The 25072-nt window shown below is 43.9% G+C and overlaps 1 pseudogene; it reads left to right on the top strand.

The window, feature by feature from the left end:
* Positions 1–20359: 20359 nt before the first annotated feature.
* On the top strand, positions 20360–20477 carry LOC126254100 (5S ribosomal RNA; annotated as a pseudogene).
* The last annotated feature ends 4595 nt before the right edge of the window (positions 20478–25072 follow it).

Raw genomic sequence — 25072 nt, 5'->3', positions numbered from 1 at the left:
TCCCCCTCTGCAAATCGCACACTGTGTTAGGAGTGGCATTTGTGTTTATGTTTTGTGACACTGGCTGTGGCGCCTGTGTTACTTCTGTGGTGAGGGGGATGGTAGTGTGGGTTACAGTCTCGATGTCTTGTTGACTTTTTATCTTTGTGTTATTGGTCTGTTGTTGCTGGGTGGCCTGTTGTGGTGATTTGGTGTTCCCCGCCCTGTGTTTGCGTGTACGTCTGTTCCTCCTCTGGGCTTGGGGTTCTGGTGGTTCTTGTGTGGGTGTGCTTTCCTGTATAGCGTGCGTTTCTTCGCAGCACGTGACTTCCGGGAGTGGGGTCGTGTTGCTTGGGAGCATAGGTGTTGGTACCGATGCTTGTTGGTTTTCAGGTGTTGTCTGTGAATTGTGTAGCTGTTGCAGCGGTTGTTTCGTGTGTGTGTGAAGGGCGCTGAGGTTCCGCGGCCTGTGCCGTTCCGCCAGGGCGTGCAACCGTGGCAAACGTTACGCCGTTCCTTACTGGGTTCGGCGCTGGCCTTGGGCGTGGTATGTCGTACTGTACCCTGCTCTTGTCTTGTTTACGCTTCAGCACCTGTTTGTATGCAGTGCACTGCCTGAAGTTGGCCGCATGGGGCGCACTGCAGTTGGCACAGCGTCGCTGGTTTGACTGTGTTTGTGTGCACGTGTTGGATCTGTGATTGCCAGCACATCCGCGGCAACGAGTTGCCAGGCCGCAGCGGAGGGCCGAGTGGCCGAATCGCTGGCAGTTGTTACATTGTTGGGGGACACTGGGTGGTTCGTAATGTTCTACACGTACGTCCATCCGCAGAAAGCTCTTTATCTGCAGGATGGCGCGGGAATCAGCCGTGTCGGCTAACTCAACCACGTAGTGTGGTAGCGCTGCGTGTGTGCGGAACCCCGTCATCCGAGAGGCACTTTTACACTCGAATCCCATATAACAGAGCGCCGCCTGTACTGTCTCGTTGGGGGTACTGGGATCCACTCCCTTGATCACGTACTGCTGGGTTCTCTCGTCCAGCGTTCTGTACGTGTAGTGTTCGATCTTCCGATCTTTGAGGAAAGTCAGAAGATCTTTATATTCGTTGTCTGTGGCAACGTGCAGTGAGGCCCTATCCCCCGAGTACTTTGCGTATAGTGTACTGTTAATGTGCCTTTCCGCGAATGCAGTGTTAAGGGCACTGGGGTTCCCATAGTTTTGTATAACGACTGGGGGGAAACCAGTCTTGTGTTGTGTGGGCACCGCTGCGGCTTTGTGTGCTTTGTTGTTGTTCACCACAGCAGTGTTTGCGTTTTGTTTCGTGCTATTATTGTTGCTAGCCTGAGATGAGCTATCTCCTTCATCATAAGTACTAGATAATGAAGGCAATGGTTTGATAATCGACGTCATGTCCAAAACTAGTCACCTCAAATAAATGATTTTTCTAACTGTAACTTCGACACATTTACAAATAATAGTGTTCATGAAAGTAAGCTGCTGGGCCATTTCCCTGCAACATGCGGGAGGTTCATAAATAAATGGCCTGTTGGGTTTCAGAAGAACGATACTTTTTCGAATCCATGCTGACAATACGTTTTCTACGAGGTAATTCACAACATTCGAACACAGTTTATGTTCCAAATCCTACACCAAATCGATGTCAATGATATGGGTCTGTAATTCAGCGGAGTGTTTCCGTTTGCTTTCTTGCGTGTTGGTGTGACCTGCGCAACTTTCCAGCCCTAAGGTACGCAATTCCCATAAATTACGGCCCTTTGGTTCGTGGGCCCGGAAATGGAGCATGATAGTGTCGCATATGTGTTGCATCATGTTCAGCCGAATTTGGTACACAAGATATCAACACGAGTTTACTGTGGCCCAATGCGCGATGTTACTTTACCAATCGAGATCTGCAACAGCATTGTCTCCGTGCTGGATGTGAAACACTAATTCCCTACTCTGGCCTTCAAAAATGGCTCTGAGCACTATGGGACTTAACTTCTGAGGTCATCAGTCCCCTAGAACTTATAACTACTTAAGCCTAACTAACTTACGGACATCACACACACCCATGCCCGAGGCATGGAGGTAAAATACCTCCTAGACCTCGTATAAAAGTTGCAGATGAAATGTTCAATCCTAAGGGGAGTCTTTTAAACCCATAACACCTTCCAAACGCAGTAAATGCAGTAAATTTCCAGCATTTGTAGCTAATTCAATTTGCCAAAAGCTACTTCGTAAATCAAGTGACGAGAATACTTTTACATTATGAAATTTTTGGAGTAAATCTTCTAGTCTCTCTGGACGATCTGTTTCTGGCACTATAATTGTGTTAATTTGTTTTGAATCTAACACCAAACGTATGGTTCCATCCATCTTTTCCACAACACGTAACGGGCTGTTATAAGTTGACGGTACCTGAAACTTTCCTGGCAGATTGAAACTGTGTGCCCGACCGAGACTCGCACTCGGGACCTTTGCCTTTCGCAGGCAAGTGCTCTACCATCTGAGCTACCGAAGCACGACTGACGCCAGGTCCTCACAGCCTTCAATAACACCATCGTGTTCCATCTTATTTACCTCCAAGAATACAGCACGTCGATAACTCAATGGGATGTTATATGGAGCTACTCTAAAAGGCTTATGGTCCTTAACCTCAAATCTGAATTGTAGATCTCTAGTTCAGGTTTCGGTTCAAATACAATCGCATGCTTGCGTAATATTCCCTCTAATTCCAACTTTTGCTGATCTGTTAATCCCTCTAGACTTCGTATTTTTTTTTTTTTCGATCTCTGTGTAAATGTCTTCGAGTATTCCCAAATCCACAGGCCCTGATTCGATCGTCCTTAGATATCGCGGAATATCCTGACAATCAGTATCTCCATCTAATAGCATTTGTATCTTGGTATAATTTCCACACATTTATTCATGTCTCAGGTTATTCTCGAATTTTAAGGTGATTTCTCCTAAAGTGACACTTCCGCTGCCCATACCCAACACAGCTTTATATTGACTGAGGAAGTGAGCTCCGATAATCATATCGACTGACATATTTGGTACTATGACAAAATTCGTTTCTTTTACACGACCCTGGCAGTCAATTGCAAGTCTTGACTGCCTTGTGACGTTCGACGAACGTCCCATAATTGGTCCGTGTACTTTGAATTTTCGTGCTTTTAACACTAATAAATCATTGTCACTATTGCAACGATTGAGTAAGGCTTTGATACCGCCGTTAACTCACTCGCACTATCTACTACTGTGTTAACGACAATACCCTTGACTGTTACACGAAGTATTGGACTTATCTCTGAAGTACTCTCACCTTCCACTTCCTCCATTAATATGCCCTCAATTACTTCGATGTATGTGTGTGTGTTTCATCACAGCTGGATGTTTATTGGCATCCATACTTGCGTCATTTTCCATCAACATTTGATAGTCTTCATCGAGAGGTTGGGGCGAAGAATTTCCCTTTTTTAAATTGTCCAACTTTAGTCTCGCTGCTTCTAGCTCAGCTTCTACCGTAACCAATCTAGATTTTAAATCCTCATTTTCACACCTTGCTACTTCCTTTAAGTTTGTCTCCTCGTCACACATCCGCGTGATCGTGTTTAATTTGAATTTCAGAGCCTGGCAAGTATTCTTTAAGTGTGACAGTAATTCACACCTAGATTCTTGAGATTTGTCAGATTTTACATTAATTGTGTCTGTATTCGCTCCCTGATTCAACTCGTTATCATATTAATTCTCTGCCACTGAGAGTTGCAGATTCAAATTTTCACTTGTGTCGTCTTTTATTATGACGCTGTTTTTTGTTTCTCGGCAATACTGCCGTACTATGTCCTCATATGTGCATAAATTGTATACCTTTGAATCTGATTTATCACACTGTTCACATACTTTATTATCTGGTTCGTTTTCCGATCCAGACGAAATATTTGCCCTGTTATTTTCCTCTCCATTATCAACTTGTTCTTCCCGATTTTGTTCGATTCCCTCTATCCACAACGCGCCAGACTCTTTCTGCTTTTCTTCCAAAGTTTTGTGGAAAGATTTTAGTAGATCTTGTAGCGTGTCGAACTTTTGATCAGGTGTACTTATCCGTACTTCCCTCTTTTTTTCTATGACCTGTATTAGCCGTATTTTGTCGGTTAATCCTATCGTCTTGATTAATGGCAGCGTTACCGGTTACAGTAGGATATGTACTATCCTGCTGAAAATCATTTTTCGTCTGTGCAGAACCAAACATCTGCACCATATACATCAATGCTTCGTCATAATCAAATGGTTCATTACTAGGTAACGCTGGGAGTTCATCATTATCGCCAGTGTCAATCCACTCTATCTCGTCCCAGCACTTCAGTTGTGACTTCCTCCCTGTTCGTAGTATCTGTACGGATACCTCTGATGATCTTTCTGTCGTTCCTGTTCCCAACTCCTATTCTTGTACGTCACACCTTAACCTATGTATTGCTGCGGTCGCCTTGTCATTCGTTTCTGCAGAAAGTGTATTATCTGCTAGAACTCCTGCAATACCTAACGTCAGTCAATCCTCACGCTTCCCAGGATTTGGTGATCGTAATTCAACCTCCCGTCTGCAGTTCGTTTCTCCGGTAATTACCCGAAATATTTGCCTGTGGCTGCGTTCTTGCACCACCTCCCCATCTGCTTTCTCTCCACGGACCTGGCGATCGCTGATTAAGATCAGTCTGTCGGTTATCCCGAGTTCTCCAGTTTCCATTCATATTTTCATCTATATTCCGCCTGTTCCAACCATTATTAAAACCATATCCATTACGAGACACTTAAAGTAGTAAAGGAGTTTTGCTATTTGGGGAGCAAAATAACTGATGATGGACGAAGTAGAGAGGATATAAAATGTAGACTGGCAGTGGCAAGGAAAGCGTTTCTGAAGAAGAGAAATTTGTTAACATCGAGTATAGATTTAAGTTTTAGGAAGCCGTTTCTGAAAGTATTTGTATGGAGCGTAGCCATGTATGGAAGTGAAACATGGACGATAACTAGTTTGGACAAGAAGCGAATAGAAGCTTTCGAAATGTGGTGCTACAGAAGAATGTTGAAGATTATATGGGTAGATCAAATAACTAATGATGAGGTATTGAATAGTATTGGGGAGAAGAGAAGTTTGTGGCACAACTTGACTAGAAGAAGGGATCGGTTGGTAGGACATGTTCTGAGGCATCAAGGGATCACCAATTTAGTATTGGATGGCAGCGTGGAGGGTAAAAGTCGTAGAGGGAGACCAAGAGATGAATGTACTAAACAGATTCAGAAGGACGTAGGCTGCAGTAGGTACTGGGAGATGAAGAAGCTTGCACAGGATAGAGTAGCATGGAGAGCTGCATCAAACCAGTCTCTGGACTGAAGACCACAACAACAACAACAACAACATCCATTATGCTGTATTCTAGTGTTTCCACTACTCCCATTTCCATAATTATTCCCATTTCGTCCATAATTCAATCCCAATACCGGCCTACCATTGCTACCATTATTATTATTCTCTTTACTATTACGTGTTCTTTCAAAATTATTCTGACCTGAATCGCGACGTCTTTGAGCGTCGTTGTCATACATGAATCTTACTTCTCTCAAAACACCTTTGAAAGTTTCTACATTATCGCCCCCACGACCTATCAAGGCTTGTTGATACTTCATTGGCAGTTTCGTTTTGCATATTTGAATCAATTCTCCGTCGCTATATGGATTATCTAACTATTGGTTCCTTTTAGCCATATTCTCAAAGAATTTGACTGCTGTTTTCTCACGTGAATTTTCGAATGAGACATTTTGTAATAATCCATATTTTATTCTCATCTGAGCCTCCGGTGACCAGTATCTTGCTATAAAGGCAGCTCTAAACGAATCACACGAATCGCAAGTTTCCGCTATCTTCTTCATAGTTTCAGAAACACTTCTCTCCATATGTGCACAAATGAAATCTAACTAATGTTTCAGTGGCCAATGTGTCGGTATACTACTTTAAATTGTTCAATAAATGTGCGGGGATGGAGACTATTTGCATCTTCCTTATAGTGCTGCTGTTTCCGCACTGTAAGAAAGTGGTTATCGTCAAAACCTCTCGCTTCTCTCTGTGATGTACCTTCTGGGTTTTGAAGACTGGAATTCTGTCCTAGGTTTGCATCAAATCTACGCAAAGGTGTGTAACTTGGTTCATTCTGTGTCATTTGTGCCATAGAATCACTTGCAGATTCGATATTTGTGCTACAGGTTGTGGTGTTGCGTTACGCGTCTCTATGATTTGATCAGCATATGTCACGCTTTGTGCTTGACGTAATGAACCTTGCTGCAAACCACACTCTTGTATTCCCGATTGACCTGTTATTCTTTCTTGAACAAGGGGTCGTAATCCACCCTGTTCCCTATTGTTACCGTGATGTTCTGTCATATGCTGATTTGTACTAATTTCCCGTTCTCGGTTTGCGCTTTCGGACTGACATACACATGTGCCTTTCCGTCTTTCGTCACACGTAATTTCGCGTACCCTTTCTGTCGTATTACCGACAAGTGTTGATTTTGCAGTATTCACAGTAGTATCTATCGACACTAAAGTGAATTCTGTCGTCGTCTGCGACTCCTCACTAACGCTTTCGACTTTCGATCTAACGTAAAACTTCCGATCTCAGCCGTTGAAATTGATGTTCGTTTTCCCCCTGTATTTTTAAAATACGAGTACCGAATTTTTTTAATGCTGCTTTTGTCGTTCTTTTGTGAGACGTCGTCTCAGCAATAACATGTTTCGCTTTCGTCGTTGCTTTGATGTCGAAAGCTTCGACCTGTTGTTTAACTTTGTTAACACTTTGTTGCGTAACTTCACGTACTGTAATTATGTCTGTTTGGACAGTGTCAATGTCTGTTCTCAATTGTTTGTACCCTGTAACGAGCGTATGAAGCGTGATTCGTGCTTCCTTAGCTTCAATTCGTATTTGATCTAATTGGCATTGAATATTGTCACGCGTTTTTTGTATTTCCTTGTTAGTTTCTTTCAGCCCCAATGTTACGCACCCATCTAACTCTTTTTGCCCTTGTGTTATGCGCCCTTCTTACGCCCTTCTGATTCCTGAGATTGTTGTAATAAACGCTGCAACATTCCAAATATGTTGGCGTTTTCATCTACACCATTTTCGCCTGTTACCATCTGATGTAACCGTTCCCTATCTCGTTTTTCGTGAACCGTTTCCTTCACTTCCGAACATAGTGTAGGAGCACTAACAATCGCCCGCAAAAATTCCCACAGGAATAATTAAATACCTCTTTGCTATCTGTCGCCACGATACGTGAAGCATATCGTCCACACTTCGCAGATGCAAAGCTCTCAACGCCCTCGCTATTTTCCAAACACTTGTGCGGTCCGCTGCGAGACGAGAAAGATCTAGAAATTTTTAGTTCTCAAAATGCTTTTATATAATGGAGATCTCCCCACCATGTCGCATTTGCGTCGCCTGTATGGCTTCAGCCAACCGTCGTCTCGTTAGAGGTCAATTTTTATTTTTCTTGCCGGGTCGCCACTAGCCCTGTTAATGCCATGCAACCACTTACCCTCGGTCCCGGCCGTATTTACGTTAAAGGAATAATGTATTGTTCTGGCCTTACCCCTCCTGCGCTGAAGCTCGGCGTTCTCTTGTTAAGTTGGGTTTTCCAATGCCATTAACCACCTGCTCGGTTCGTCTCCAAAATGCGTTTCACTTTAACTTATTTATACATGCCCCTGTCCTTATATTGGCAGATATTGTTTTGTTAGTTATCAGTACATGAGATTACTGCAATTGATTTTTATTGATAATATAGTTTCTGATGATATCATACTGTATCGTACTGTCGTTATGGACCGAGCTCATGTAAAGTCCGTAAAATCCGGATGCCTTACAACCCCATCGTACTTCGTAAATGCCTGCTGTACATTCTGCTCCGACAACAATCGACGACCGCTCAAGGCCTTTTTTAAGGGACTGAAGGCATGGTAGTCGCATTGGTAGAGATCAGGACTATAGGGCGGGTGCTCGAGCGTCTCCCACTTGAGTAGGATGAGGCGGACCTCGACCGGCGTCTTGTGACAAAACGCGACCACCATGGAACTCGGTGAACCCATTCTACAACGGTGGTTTCCGACAGACATGCTGATCCACACACATTCTTCGTTCTCTGATGAATGTCTACTGGTGTTCGCCCTTCGCCAACCAAGAAAAGGCAAACAACATTGGTGCAAGTTGGACGCATTTTGGCAATAACGTCGCCATAGTTCACGTTCCCGCATTTACCGGACGCATGTCGGAAAGACGCGAATGATTGTGTGAAATCTTATGGGACTTAACTGATAAGGTCACCAGTCCCTAAGCTTACACACTACTTAACCTAAATTATCCCAAGGACAAACACACACACCCATGCCCGAGGGAGGACTCGAACCTCCGCCGGAACCAGCCGCACAGAGACGCGAATGCCCGCCTAACTCATTGCCTACACCTCGATGGTTATATACTGTCATGAGAGTCGCGTCAAGCTGCATATAAACTGCAGAAATGCTCTCGAACAGAAACGTTTTGATTGCCCCTTATATCACGCTCCTCGCCGGCCGAAGTGGCCGAGCGGTTCTAGGCGCTTCAGTCTGGAACCGCGCGACCGCTACGGTCGCAAGTTCGAATCCTGCCTCGGGAATGGATGTGTGTGATGTCCTTAGGTTAGTTAGGTTTAAGTAGTTCTGAGTTCTAGGGGACTGATGACCTCAGCTGTTAAGCCTCATGGTGCTCAGAGCCATTTGAACCATTTTATCACGCTCCTCAGACCACTGTAGCACGATTCTGGCCTTGTAACACAGCTAGAAGATGCCATCGCCCTCAAGAAAGACACTAATCGTCAAGGGATGCAAGAGGTTCATTTAGTCGACAGCTAACGTGGTATCTTTGATTTCTACCACAAGTTCCATAGAAGCATATCCCCTGTAGCATAATGTCACCCCAACAGCATGTGTTCATGGTGCAGTTCATGTTTCGAGCAGCTGTTCCCTCGGATGACGGCATATCTGCACATGAACAACGATCTGGTGTAACAAGAAAGCTGATTCATCCGACCAGCCGCCATGTTTCCACTGATCAGCAGGCCAGTATCGATGATCCCGTGCTCACACTAACCGCAATGAACGACATCGTTGGGTCAGTTTGGAGCCACGTAGAGGCTGTCTGCTGCTCTGTAAGTTTTATCCTCTACAGTTTCCTCTAGTACTATGGACGCTATTCCCTGAGGTCTTATCATCATATCCCTTCTTCTTATCAGTGTTTTCCATATATTCCTTTCCTCACCAATTCTGAGGAGAAGCTTCTCATTCCTTACCTTATCTGTCCACCTAATTTTCAACATTCTTCTGTAGAACCGCATGTCACATGCTTCGACTCTCTTCTGTTCCAGTTTTCCCACCGTCCATGTTTCACTACCATACCGTGCAGTGCTCTAAACGTACACTCTCAGAAAGTTCTTCCTCAAAGTTAGGCCATAGACTTCTCTTGCGCAGAAATCCCCTATTTTGCCAGTGCTAGTCTGATTTTTATATTCTCCTTGCTCCGTCCATTGTGGATTATTTTACTGCCTATGTAGCAGCGTTCCTGAACTTCATCTACTTCGTGATCCCCAATTCTGATCCTAAGTTTCTCGCTGTTCTCATTTCTACTACTTCTCATTACTTTCTTCTTTCTCAATCCATACTCTATACTCATTAGACTGTACATGGCATTCAGCAGATCCTATAATTCTTCTTTACTTTCACTGAGGACAACAATGTTATCCGCAAATCTTATCATTGATATCCTTTCACTTTGAATTTTAGTTCCACTCTTGAACCTTTCTTTTATTTCTGGCAGTGCTTATCGACGTGTCTGAATCAACAGTATGGGCGAAAGACTACGTCCATGTCTTACACCGTTTTTAATCCGAGTAATTCGTTCTTGATCTCCCACTCTTACTGTTCCCTCTTGGTTGTTGTACATATTGTGTGTTACCCGTCTTTCTCTATAGCTCATCCCTATTTTTCTCAGAATTTCGAACATCTTGCACTATTTTACACAATGCGAACGCTTTTTCCAGGTCGACAAATCCTATGACCGTGTCTTGATTTTTCTTCAGTCTTTCTTCCACTATCAACTGCAACGTCATTAGTGCCTCTCTGGTGCCTTTGCCTTTCCTAGAGCCAAAATGATCGTCATGTAGCTTATGTCAGTGGATTTCCTCATTTTCGTCCACATGTGTCTTTCAGTCTCGTGGTGGACCGTGGTCATAACATTGTGTTTCATCAATGCATATGAAAAGTATAGTATATCTGCAGTTTTAATTATCACATTGGAAAAATGAAATTACATTTTTAATTTCTTGTTTATTTGCAGGTACATGTCTACAGTGCTGGTACTCATCGAAACCCGGACTCCATAGTATCGCTGCATGCCGCTACAGGAGCAAAATGGTACAGCCTGTTGATAAAGTCTAGTATCGTTCGGTAATACATTTTATGGACTTCAAAGCATCAAACGGTGCAACATTCCATACTGAGTTGGTGGAAGCATACGGCAACGCCATACCATCATATAGCAGAGTGGTTAGGTGGGCGGAGGCTTCCAATGTGGTAAAACAAGTCTGAATGACGAAGAACGAAATGGCAGACCATCTCTACGTGAAGAACTGGGAGTGGAAGAGAAGTGGCGGCCTTGGTACTCGAAGACAGTCGTATCACAGTCGCGGCGATAGTTGAAAAAATGAAAGTCAGTCACGGATCAGTTTTCAATATTCTGAATGGCGTTTGCATTTGGAACGTGACAAATCTCTACTCACTGCGAATTCGCTCATTGCTCACATTTATTCTGAGTACACCAATTCGTCAGCAACAAGTTTCCATAAGGTCGTTACCGAGCAAGGGGGTGCAATGGTTCGCACTCTAGACTCGCTTCGGGAGGACGAAGGTTCACCGTCCGGCCATCCATGTTTACGTTTTCCGTGATTTCTTTAAATCACTATAGGCAAATAGTGGTATGGTTCTTTTGAAAGACCACGTCCGATCTCCTTCCCCATCCTTGTGACAAGTCCGAGCCTGTGTTCTGTCTCTTCTGATTTCGTTGTTGACCCGATGTTAAACCCTAATCTTTCGTCCTACCACAAGGTCATTGATAGTGTTTCCTGTCTCCTTTTCATCATACCACATATACATAGTTTTGCATATACCATAGATCATTAACAAGCTGCAACAGTTTCTGAATAAGAGTGTAGCCTGTATCTGGTCTCGATCTTTTCTGTAAACCACAGTACAGAGGATAGATATAACACAGGCCTCAAAGCAATACGAAAAATTTAGTCATTTAATGTCTGCCTCCTTATCTGAGTGGCAGTTTGATGTCCTGTTTGTGTCGTCGCCGCGGAGTGAGCGCTCGTGTTTGTTTACTCAGCACTCGGCCGTTTCGTTTCGTGTCCGCCGGCCTAAGCATATACTGTAGATCAACAAGACGATGGTTCAAATGGGTCTGAGCACTACGGGACTTAACATCTGAGGTCATCAGTCCCCTAGAGCTCAGAACTACTTAAACCTATCTAACCTAAGGGCATCACACACATCCATGCCCGAGGCAGGATTCGAACCTGCGACCATAGCGGTCGCGCGGTTCCAGACTGAAGCGCCTAGAACCGCTCGGCCACAACGACCGGCCAACAAGGTGAAGCAATATAGAAAATCGACTCTCAAATTTACTTGCACGACCAACAGCACTCGATATCGAACGATTCTTATGAGAACAGGTGAATATCCCAGCGCCCGACATCATCGGCATACATATATCCATTGTGAACAGTATAGTCTATGCCATGATCGTTAAAGATGCAATGTGTGAACGTTTCCCTTGGGAAACAAAATAAGGCTTCCACTTCTGCCATGCTGACGATAATGTGGGTGCTGTGAATGTTGATCATAGTGGTATGGGACTCCTCACGAACAGGATCGTTGAACTTCCATTTGAACTCCCACCAGAGGTCGAGTGGCCCCTTAGCTCCTACGACATGGTACATAACCGCTTCGCGGAAAGATGGACTCAATCCCGAACATATCCTGTCCTGAACGGAAGCCGACTGGTCGGAATGGAACTTAAAAAATATGTCTCCTCATGTCTCTATATCGGCGGCTGCTGTGCCATCGTCCTTTGCGACGGACAATCAAGGACTTGTTCCGGATGTGGGCAGAAGAGCCACTTCCAATCCGAAGGCATCCAACGCCGGATCACGCAGCTATCACCTGCGGACTTGGCGCTGCCTTCGCAGCCGACAGTGCTTCCCGTGACTTACGCTGCTGCCCTCACGACTGCTGACACTTCACCGCGGCGTCTGACCTCCCTGACGACCCAATGCAGCATCCTTCGATGCTGCGGAAATATGAAACGCCTGTTCGACGTGTCACATACTACACTGCGACAGCACCGCTCTCGCCGAAGAACGACGATGTCCATGACGATAAAATGGTGACAGACTTGTTGATAGACCCAACTGCGGCCTTTGTGCCTGAGTTTCGTGAGTCTTACACAGAGGGCATAGCGGGAAGCAACTATCCCCAAAGCGCAGTAGGCAGAGGCGCAGAGCAGCTTCAGAACAGGGCGAGGACCAGTTGCCGGAGGACGAAGACTCTGCCCGCCTCACAGAGGCAACAGCCGCTGGCTGCAGCGTGGGAGCACACAATGGGACTCAGGATGTTTCGTACATACCTACAGCTCAACGATCTGAAACCGATACTCGAGGCATGCGCTGCCCTCCACATGCTGGAGTGCATGCATCTGTCTTGTGCCCCAAGGAGACGATGGAAGATGGTCTTCTTCTGTGTTCAACGGCGTGGATGGAGGACGATGGCGCCACGCAAGTTACACCGATAGGGACCACGCTGATGGCGCCAGCACTTTAGAAGCGGTTCCGGCCTAGGTTTCGCAGGTGGCCAGAGGTGATGGTGCAGCTTGACACACAATCGCAATTTCCGACCTAATAAATAACTTGGCACCTGCAGTTGACGACAAGCTTATCGTATAGCCACGATTAAATTCAGTATGATTGGAACAACAGTGAAGATCCGTCTGCTGCGAGAGATGCTTTGTAATTCGGATGCTGACTTCGAGTTTTGGCAAGAAGTGCATTTCACATCCCTCCCCGACTTCTGTGGTTATGCGACGTATACGACACTGGGCGATCAATCTGGCAGCGCTACGGCAATACTAGTGCGTGACGGTATTCCCATCGAAAATGTGACTTGCCTCTCCTCAGCCAGGGGACTGGCAATCATAGCGCTGGATACACATATCATTGACGTGTATGCTCCACTGGGAACCGACCAACGCCGCAAAAGACCGGAGTTCTACTCAGAGGAAATCATCCCCATCTTCCTTAGTTGCTACGATAGCTATATCTCTAGTGGCAATTTTAACTGTATGCTCCACCCCAAAGACTAGGTCGCACACTTTTAGACTTGTCAAACACTTCGGATGTTCGCGTGAGACCTGCATCTCATCAATACTTCGGAGAAAGCGGAAGGTGACCGCCCCAGACACAGACTTCGTAAAAATCATTCGACTAGTTGTCTTGATCACATCTATGTCCCACATGATCTTGCGCCGCGAGTGTTGGGTGCTGAACGGTGGCCACTTGGCTTCTCCGATCACAGTGCCTTCATATTTATTTACTTATACGTCAGGTTCTGCAGGACCAAATTGGGGAGCAGATCTCCAAGGTCTTGGAACATGTCAGTACACGAAATTACAACATAAAAGTAATAACAGACAAAATAAAATGTTTATGAACCCAAAAGTCAAGCCATTAAGTTTAAGTACATGTGTTCAACAATATAACGTAAGAATCAGCTTAATTTTTCAAGGAACTCCACAACAGAATAGAAGGAGTAACCCATGAGGAAACTCTTCAGTTTCGATTTTAAAGCGCGTGGATTACTGCTAAGATATTTGAATTCTTGTGGTAGTTTACTGAAACTGGATGCTGCAATACACTACACACCTTTCTGCGCAAGAGGTAAGGAAGTCTTATCCAAATGCAGGTTGGACTTCTGCTGAGTATTAACTGAATAAAAACCGCTTATTCTAGGGAATAAGCTGATATTGTTAACAAGAAACGACAGTAAAGAATTTATATATTGAGAGGCCAATGTCAAAATACCTGGACTAGTGAGCAGGGGTCGACAAGAGGTTCGCCGACTTACACCACTTATTGTCCGAACAACCCGTTTCTGAACCAAAAATATCAAGAATGGGAACAGTTGCCCCAAAATATAATACCATACGACATAAGCGAATGAAAATGAGCAAAGTAGTCTAATTTTCATGTCGAACAATCATTTACTTTAGACACAGTTCGAGCAGTAAAAATGGCAGCATTAAATCTTTGAACAAGATCCTGAACGTGGGCTTTCCACGACAGCATACTATCTATCTGCACAGCTAGAAATTTGAACTGTTCAGTTTCACTAATCATATGCCCATTCTGTGAAATTAAAACGTCAGGTTTTATTGAATTGTGTGTTAGAAACTGTAAAAACTGAGTCTTACTGTGTTTTAGCGTTAGTTTATTTTCCACAAGCCATGAACTTATGTCATGAAATGCAATATTTGAAACTGAGCCAATGCTTTATTACCAAGCTAGTGTCATCAACACACAGAAATGTTTTAGAGTTACCTATAATACTAGAGGGCATATCATTTATATGAATAAGGAACAGGAGTGGCCTCAACACTGATCCCTGGGGCACCTCCCATTTGACTGTACCCCACTCAGACCCCACATCACAGTCATTCTCAACCTTGTAAATAATGACCTTTTGCTGTCTTTTGTTAAAGTAATAGTTGTGAGCTATTCCATAATGGCCCATCTTCTGGAGCAATATTTAGTGATCAACACAATCAAACGCCTTAGTTAAATCAAAAAAATATTCCTAGCTTTCGAAACTTTTTGTTTAACCCATCCAGTACCTCACAGAGAAAAGAGAATACAGCATTTTCAATTGTTAAACGACTTCAAAGCCGAACTGTGCATTTGATACCAAATTATGTGATACAAAATGATCAATTATCCTCACATATGCAGCCTTTTCGATAACTTTAGCAGACACTAATGGCGTATAAATAGGTCTAAAATTGTCTACATTATCCCTATTCTCCCTTTTTATAAAGCGGCTTTACTACTGAGTACTTTAATCATTCAGGAAACTGACCATTCCTATAGGAAAAATTACAAATATGGCAAAGTACACGGCTAACAGGTGCAGCACAGTAATTTAATTTTCTGCTAGGCACTCCATCATATTCATCAGAGTCCTTAGTCTCCAGTGATTTAATTATTTACTCAATCTCCCCCTTGTCAGTATCACAGAGGAGTTTCAGACATCAATCTTGGAAAGGCATTTGCCAAGAGAGTTATATGGTTCCCTGTAGAAACTAAATTTTTATTTAATTCACCAGAAATGCTCAGAAAATGATTGTTAAATACTGTACATATATCTGATTTATCAGTAACAGAAATATTTTTACTACGAACTGACTTTATGTCGTCGACCCTGTGCTGCTGACCAGACACTTCATTCACAGTTGACCATGTGGTTTTAATTTCATCCTGTCAATTAGCTATTCTATTTGCGTAACACATACTCTTTGCCTTCCCAATAACACTTTTAAGCACCTTACAATACTGTTTGTAATGGGCTACTGTAGCTTGATTGTGAGCTAATATTTTGATATAATTCCCGCTTTGTTCTACATGATATACTTATCCCACTAGTCAGCCACCCAGGCTGCTTTTACTGCTAGTACCCCCTTTTTAGAACGCTCTAATGGAAAGCAGCTCTCAAAGAGCGTGAGAATTGTGTTAAGGAAAGCATTATATTTATCATCTATGTTATTGGCACTACAAACACTCTGCCACACTTGTTCCTTGACGAGTTTTAAAAAAACTCTCTTTTGCCGTTGGATTAACTTTCCTACATAGTTTGTAATTATATGTGACATTTGTTTGCACAAAAGCCTTTTAATGTTAAAATTTGTGCATCATGGCCTGAAAGGCCATTCACACTTTTACTAACAGAATGCCCTTCTAGCAATAAAGAATGAATAAAGATATTGTCTATGAGTGTGCTACTTTTCCTCTGCACCCTAGTAAGATAAAACAGTTTGCATCAGATAATATGAAGTTAGGAGATCTACCAACATCCTTTTTCTTGCACAATCATACATAAGATTAATACCGAAGTCACCACGTATAATTAATTTCCGGTACTTTCTATAATGTGAATCAAGAACCCTCTCTAGCTTGAGCAGAAATGCTCTGAAGTCAGAGTCAGGGGACCCATAAACAACAAAAATTAGAAGTTTAGTTTTACTAAATGCAACTGACCCTGCACAACGTTCAAATATCTTTTCTGTGCAGTGCCACGATACGTCTATGGACTCAAATGGAATACTGTTTTTTTACATACATGGCCCACCCCGCAAGGAAATCCTTGAAAAACATCCAGCTAATCTGTATCCTGGTAAAGGAAGCCTCTGAATTGTCAAATTATTTAATACCGAAATACCAATGAGTTCACGGTCAACTTCTATTAGCAGTTCACTAACTTTATCTCTAATACCTCTTATATTTTGATGAAATATGCTAATTCCTTCTCTACTTGGAAACATGACGTGCTCTGAAGGTGACTGCTTAGTTAGAGAGACTCACTTTTAGCAGATATATCTATCAGCTGACTTCAACCTAAAAAAGGTGCAGCTCTAAAAGCAACTACTACAGGAATTTTTCCATGAGTGATCCCACCACCACCACCCACTACACTGTCACTTATAAGATTTTCCAGCCTCCCCTTCCCATACCTATTGAAATGCAGACCATGCCCAATCAATCTCCAGCAGCAGTGTATATGGTACATCCGTGGTATGTGGAAGAGAATGTGTCACACAGCATGCTGTCAAATTATCGCCGTCGCGTTGGCGAACTGCGAAACATGTCTTCCACAATTATCTTGACGTTAGCGTGGTGGATGAAATGTGCAAAACCAGCTTTCGGGGGGCGGTTGTAGATACCAAGATACCAATACGATATGGAAAGGACATCGCCGCATGGCACCGTCATACTTCGCACTTTTATTACTCGATGTTTAGCGAACACATTCAGGACGCGCTACATAAGGGTGCACTTAACAAGTCGCTGCCTCTCGAATTCTATCCGGCTTTCCAGATTACAATGTTAAATTCGAACTATAAGACCGGTGCCTGGCTGCTGGCAGTGTGCATAAAGAAGGCCCTACCATTAATCCTTTCAACGACGCAAACGATTCAAGGAGGAGAGTCCAACATGCAAACAGCCACTGGTGAATGTAGGGATTTGATAGCTCTGACCACATTCTGACTCCTTTGAGCTGCTGTGATCTCAATGAACTTCGACTACGCTTTTGACAGAGTGCACCACAAGTTTCTTTTGCCATTTATAGCCTGCATGGGCTTCCCATCTGACTTCTTCGAAGTGATTGTGCGCCTATTACGTGGAGCATCATCCCTTGTACAGGTAAAAGGAAATATGGTGAGACCCTTGCCAATCTGGCGTTCGGATCGACAAGGACGCCCACTTTCCATGATTTTTTTCACTATTGCGCCGGAATCGCTCATAGGCGAGCTGAAACGCAGACTTTCAGGGATTAAAGGGACCACACCTTCACTGCAGGGCTTATGCCGACGGCCTTCTACTACTCGTCTCATCAAGTGCTGAGGTGCGCTCCGTACTTGAATGGATTAATCGTTACGGACTGGTGGTGAAAAGCCACATGAATGTAGCCAAGTTCGTGGCTATGCATAGCGGAAGGCGCCTCCAGGAGGGCTGCGTGGCGCCTCTCCCACAGGTGGATGAGATCGGATATTTGAGCATTACATTTACACAAGATGTGCGTCGCACAGCTACCATGAACTACAGACGACTACCGCAGGTGAAACACATAGAAGTCCATCAGAACCTGTTTCGACGAATGGGCCTCCTAAAGTGTGTCCAGTATCTTAATCTTCATGTGGCGGGCAAACTGATACACATGGCTCAGATTCTCGCACTACCGACAGTGATAGCACACGTATTACAAGTGGAATTAGGTTATTACCTTACTGCTGGATTCCTATTTAAAGTCTGTTACGACACCCTCACGCGCCCTCTGCTTGACGGTGGATTAGAACTTACAAATGTACAAGCAACGGCAGCAGCCTTATATTTGTGCACAATGGCGAAACTGTGAACCTGTTAACATATTTCACTTAGGGCAATCTGTTGGAGAAAATGATGTTGGCATCCATCCTGTCCCTCTCTTTTCCGCATATCGTCACTCATACTGGAATATAGCTATGTACACCCTGATTTGCCTACCACTCGACCTCCGAAGGCGAGGGACATCTATCGTTTGATGTTGAGATACATCCCTCGCAATGTGATTGAGACTAAAAACCTGGCTACACTATGTCATGTGGTGTGGAGAGCAGGGTTGACGGATATTGCCCTCTGTCCACAGTGCCACCTCCTGGAAAGTGATAAACACCGTTTCACATGTGGAACAGCGTTTTGGCGTATGGGTATTGGTACAAAACATCCTCACCTGTTAGCTTTGCGCCCCGCCTCACACGATTAACCCCCGGCTCCTCCTGTGCAAAGAGGATTGTAATTGCCCGACAGTGAAGACTCACGCTATCACATTGTTTAAAGGTGTGTTCATTTATTGCATGGAGACATACAATTTGCTGTAGAGATGGAGAATGATGGTTGCTAGCCGTTATTAGATGTACAGACCTGTATCTGCAAGCTACTACTTGCCACCATCTGGCACAAACGATGGACGTTCTAAAGATCTTAATCCATCGAGCTCGTACCGATATTATGTCCCATGAAAAAGGTCTCCCTGGCGCTGACGCAGTACAGGTGGGTTCTGCATAAAGTACGACCACAATACACCTTCCTGGTTGAACGTTGGAAGGAGATTCTACTGCATCACACGCCGAGATAGAAACTGTGTTGATTTGGCATTTACGTCTAACTGTGAGTGGTCAGAGTTCAGAGAAACTCGGTAAAAGTTATTTTAACACTTATTTCCTGGATGCAATGGAAAGGTGCAGTATGTAACAGCTAGATGTGATAAATTAGGTACTGAAAACGTACAGGAATAGTATTACTGTAGTTAGAAGGCATTCTTAGCCAGTGATGACAGGACTCTAAGCTCATAATTTGCTTGTGTTGCCTTTGTTAATATTTTTGCGTGGTTATTCCACTGTTCGGTTGTAGAACTGTACATGTAAAACGAAGTCTGTGGAATATGGCCAGTGCGGTAGTACGTTCTAGCGTAAGTTTATATTTTCCAATTAGCACCCCTGCAAGAACATTGACCCAACTCAAAATTGCCATACTTGAGAAAATTCGACTTTAAGAATTAATTCTATAAAACTTATACTGAAGTAGTATAAGCTTCCTTTAAATTTCAAGTAAGTATTGTTGGCAGTAAATTCAATTATATTTTTCGTGCGCGTTGGGATACTTCACACATATTTTTCAGTGACAAACGAAAAACTACCGTTTTTAGATTTGTGTCACTTTTCTTGCTGGGATGCGAACGGGTGAAAGAATTTGAACCCTTGAGGGAAAGGTCATATCTTCGTTGCCAGCTATCCAGGTCAGGTACTCGTGGCAATACTGTCATTATTTCTCGTTTCACCGTTTCCATTGCTGAATTACATCTGACCTTGTTCCTTTTCTGTTACCACTTCCTCCAAAATCTTTACTGGGCTGCGCGACAGGCTATCATTAAAGTTGACGGCAGCAGTATTAAAGCTTAACAGCTTTACCCATCGTCGCAGCCATTGAAGCAGTAAATTGGTTCTTTCTTCGCTCGTGAAATGCAGGCCCCCATTAGTCAAAAGTAGGGCTTTCTCTGCATGCTTCCTGGTTAGTGAAATGAAAAATGCCCGAGACGGTGTTCATGCAGGGTGACAGACGGGAAAGATACGTGATCCTTGATACTGCCGCATTAACAAAAATATTAGCTCTACTTTATTCGGCGCAGGAAAATGCAGAACACGTACTATTCGTGATACATTTGTTACTGTATCAACAGAAGAGGGAGTTCCTAACCAGGAGTTTATTACATAGTTTCATCGGTGGGCTTTTGTAGTCTAGTTTTTCAATTTCTGTGTGTTAGTTTAATACTTAATAGACACTTCTCGCGGTTTCGTTTGTGTCAGAAAGTAAACCGATTTTTGTGACATATTAGAACTACCTAATCACCAGAGAATAATTTAGTCTCACCTGTATGCATTGGTGCCAACGGCCTTGCCGCAGTGGTAACACCGGTTCCCATCAAATCACCGAAGTTAAGCGCTGTGGGGCTGGTCTAGCACTTCGATGGGTGACCATCCGGTCAGCTGAGTGCTGTTGGCAAGGGGCGTGCACTCAGCCCTTGTGAGGCAAACTGAGGAGCTACTTGATTGAGACTTAGCGGCTCTGGTCTCGGAAACTGACATACGGCGTTGTGCTGACCACATGCCCCTCCATATTCGCATCCAATGACGCCTCTGAGCTGCCGGTCGGTAACGTTGCGCCTTCATGGCCTGTTCGGGAGAAGTTTAGGAAGAGAGTTTTGTGTGCATTGGTAGTTTAGTTTTTGAATATCCTCGTGTTAATCAGACTTATTAGACATAGTTCTTCCGTTTTTGTCAGTGTCTGCAGTAAAGTTCTGCCATGCTGTCGATAGTTCTTGTGAGTAGTATAGTGTGGTTTTCCACTGTCCTTAATATGGATAGGGAAAGTGGGTGATGTGTGCGGATGTGAGCCAAGTTGGTTACATTTCGCTCTCAGCTCCAGGCTGTGTTGGCTTCAATTACACAGCTTGGGGCTGCAGTGGATGTGCATCACTCTTGTGGGCTGGCTGTAAGGATCAAAAGGACGTTCTGCAAGGCCCACGAGTCTGCTGATCGGTCTGCACCAGTAGCAAACCCAGTTACTGTGCGCATTGAGGCTGGTCACTCACATGTGGTCGAGTGGGAAGTCACCTGAGGTAGTGGCAGGCTGCTAAAGACTACCCAGGAAGGGGGGGGGGGCATAAGGCCTCCCCAGTCAGTCTGACAAACAGGTTCCAGTTGCAGGCTGTGGCTAACACTGTCCCTCAGCCATATACAGTCGGTTGTCCTATTTCAGAAGAAACCTCTGAGACTGCAAGATCTGGGCGGTCGCAAAAGGTGGGATTATTGGTAGTTGGGAGCTCGAATGTTCGGCGCATTATGGGACCCCTTAGGGACATAGGTGCCAAGTAGAGGAAGAAAGCCAACGTGCACCGCTTTGGATCGGAAGAGATACTCTCTGGTTTCGAGCGGCTGTCAGAAGAGGTAAAGACTGCTAGAGTTGCTTGTGAGATGAGAGCAGGACTTCCGGTACAGAGCCGAGTGGAGGGTCTGAAGCAGAGGCTCAGGCACTTCTGCAAACTTTTAAGCTGCAGATTTCTTGACTTGTGCGATAGTGTGGTGGGGCTGTTCTGATAAATAGATCGGGAGTCCACTACACAGGAGACGGTTACAGAGGTAATGGGGGCTGTGTGGCATGGAATAGGCGATTTCTTGGTTTAGATGGACTCGTGGAAACACAAAAAGGGCTTCAGTCTCAAAGGGTGCAGGTCGAACACGGGAAGAACGTAGATCTAGGAATCACTGGTATAACAATTTAAATTGTCGTAGCTGTGTTGGGAAAGAACCAGAGCTCCAAGCGCAAATAGAAAGCACCGATGGTTAAATGGTTATGGGCGCTGAAGCCGGAAATAACTTCAGCCGAAAGTTTTGCGAAGGACTTAACGGTATCTAGAAAGCATAGGCTACATACAGTTGACGGCTGCATGTTTGTTGCTATTAGAAATAGTTTGTCTGGTAGCAAAATTGAAGCAGATAGTTTCTGTGAGTTAGTACAGGAAGAAGTCATTCTTGGCAACGGGAGTAAAATACTAGGATCGTTTTACCGATCTCCCAACTCAGACGATTCAGTTACTGAAAGGTTCAAAGAAAACTTGTGTCTAAATTCAAACACGGACCCAACTCATACAATTATAATTGATGGTGACTTCAATTCAACCTAAGATATGTTGGTGAAAATATATGTTTAAATCCGAAAGTACGCATAAAACATCACCCGAAATTGTGCTAAACGTATTCTCTGACAATTATCTCGAGTAATTAGTTCATGAGCCCACTCGACTAGCAAACGGTTGTGAAAACATACTTCACCTTTTAGCAACACATAAACCTGAGCTAACAATAGGTATCAAAACGGATACAGGTATTAGTAAACGCAGGTTTGTCGTCGCGAGACTGAAGACTGACATTCCCGGATCCTTCAAAAATAAACAAAAGATATGTCTATTCAGGAAAACATATAAAATTCACTTGATGCTTTCCTGAGAGACAATCTCCACTCCTTCCGCATTAACAATGTAAGTGTAGACCAGATGTGGCTTGACGTCAAACAAATAGTATCGACAGCAAGCTAGAGATTTATACCAAATAAATTAAAAAACGACGGACCTGATTCCCCTTGGTACACAAAACAGACTAGAACACTGTTGCAAAATCAATGAGAAAAGCATGCCAAATTTAAATGAACGCAAAATCCCCAAGATTGGCGATCTTTTTCAGAAGCTCGAAATTTAGTGCGGACTTCAGTGCGAGCTGCTTACAGTAGTTACTTTGTCTCGAAACCTGACAGAAAATCCAAAGAGATTCTGCTTATATTCTAAGTATGCTAGCGGCAAAGCACAATCAGTGCGTTCTCTGCGCGATAGCAATGGAAGTACTATCGATGACATTGCTGCTAAAGCAGTGCTACTAAGCACAATCTTCCAAAATTTCTCCACCAAGGAAGATGAAGAAAATATTCATGAATTCAAATCAAGAACAGCTGCCAACATCAGTAACTTTGAAGTAGATGTCCTCGGAGTAGTGAAGCAATTTAAGTCACTTAATAAAAGCAGGTCTACCGGTCCAGACTGTATACCAATTAAGTTCTTTCATAGTATGCCGATACAATAGCTCCATACTTAACAATCATATACAATGGTTCGCTCGACGAAAGATCCACACCCCGAGACTGGAAAGTTGCATAGGTCGCATCAATATTCAAAAAAGGCAATAGGAGTAATCCACTAAATTACAGGACCACGTCATTAACGTCGATAAGCAGCATGATTTTGGAACGTATACTGTGTTCGAAAATTTTGGGTTACCTCGAACAGGACGGTCTGTTGACACACAGTCAACACGGATTTGGAAAACATCTTTCTTATGAAACACAAATAGCTCTTTTCTCACTCGATGTGTTGAGTACCATCGACAAGGAATTTCAGATTGATGCCGTATTTCTAGAATGCTTCTGACACACTACCTCACAAGCGGCTTGTAATCAAACTGTGTGCTTATGGAATAGCGTATCAGATGTGCGGCTGGATTCGTGATTTCCTGTCAGAGAGGTCACAGTTTGTAGTAATTGATGGGAAGTCATCGAGTGGAGTTTGTGGCGTTACCCAAGGCGGAGTTATAGGACCTCTGCTGTTCCTTACCTACGAGGCTTGGAACTTTAATAGTGGCAACTATTTATTTACAGCTCGTACAAAATAGATACGTGTTTCAAAGTTTTACTGGCCTTCAGAGTAGTCACCAGCATTATGTATAACCCGTTGCCAGAGATGTGGAAGTCGTAGGATACTCGTAGCAGCCGGCCGCGGTGACCGAGCCGTGCTAGGCGCTTCAGTCCGGAACCGCGCGACTGCTACGGTCGCAGGTTCGAATCCTGCCTCGGGAATGGGTGTGCGTGATGTCCTTAGGTTTAGGTAGTTCTAAGTCTAGAGGACTGATGACCTCGGAAGTTAAGTCCCATAGTGCTCAGAGCCATTTGAACCATTCTTACTCTTAGCAGTGCCAGTTGTGTTGACAGTTCGAGCGACGCGGTCTGTTGCCCGTCAAATTTGCACCAGTTCTGAAGCGAATGCCGTGAAGTGTTTCCTTCAGTTTAGAAATCGAATTGAACTTATGAGGTCTGAAGTCAGGGGGCTGCAGTAGTTGGTATAGTATTTAGCAGCCTCATCAGTCAAACAAATCAGTAACAGCTTTCACTGTAAGTGCTTGAGCATTGTCCTGAAAAATGATGGTCAGGTCCTGCAGAAAGTATCTTCACTTCTGTCTCAATACTGTTCATTTTTGGAACACAACATACGAACAGCAACCTACGACCAGCAATCTGTTCATGATTTGTTTGACTGATGGGGCTCGTAAGTGCTATACCACCTACTGCACTCTCCTGACTTAAACCCTCGTGAGTTCAACTCGATTTCTAAACTGAAGGAAACACTTCACGGCATTCGCTTCAGAACTACTACAAATTCGTCGGGCAATAGACCGCGCCGCTCGAACTGTCAACACAACTGGCACTGCTAAGAGTATCCTACGACTTCCACATCGCTAGCAACGGGTTACACACAACGCTGGTGACTAATTTGAAGGTCAGTAAAACTTGGAAACACGTATCTATTTTGTACGAGCTTTAAATAAATAGTTGCCACTATTAAAGTTCCAACGCTCGTATATAAACGATTTAGGAGACAATCTGAGCAGCCGTCTTAGGTTGTTTGCAGATGATTCTGTCGTTTATCGTGCAGTTAAGTTATCAGAAGATCGAAACCAATTGCAAAACGATTTAGAGAAGATATCTGTAAGGTGCGAAAATTGGCAGTTGACCCTAAATCTAAAAGGAATCTGTAAATTTAGGTTACACGATAAATAAATCTAACGTAAAGACTGTAAGAACTAAAGACTGCGTTTTATTGGAAGAACACTTAGTAAATGCAACATCTACCAAAGTGACTGCCTACACTACACGTGTCCGTCCTCTTTTGGAGTACTGCTGCACGTTGTGGGATCCTCACCAGACAGGATTAACGGAGCACAACGAGAAAGTTCAAAGAAGAGCGGCACCTTTTGTGTTATCGAGAAATAGGGTAG

Source organism: Schistocerca nitens, chromosome 4 (assembly GCF_023898315.1).
Source record: "Schistocerca nitens isolate TAMUIC-IGC-003100 chromosome 4, iqSchNite1.1, whole genome shotgun sequence".
Lineage (NCBI taxonomy): Eukaryota > Metazoa > Arthropoda > Insecta > Orthoptera > Acrididae > Schistocerca > Schistocerca nitens.
The sequence above is the reverse complement of the archived record's forward strand: the minus strand, read 5'-3'. Positions and strand labels throughout refer to the sequence as shown.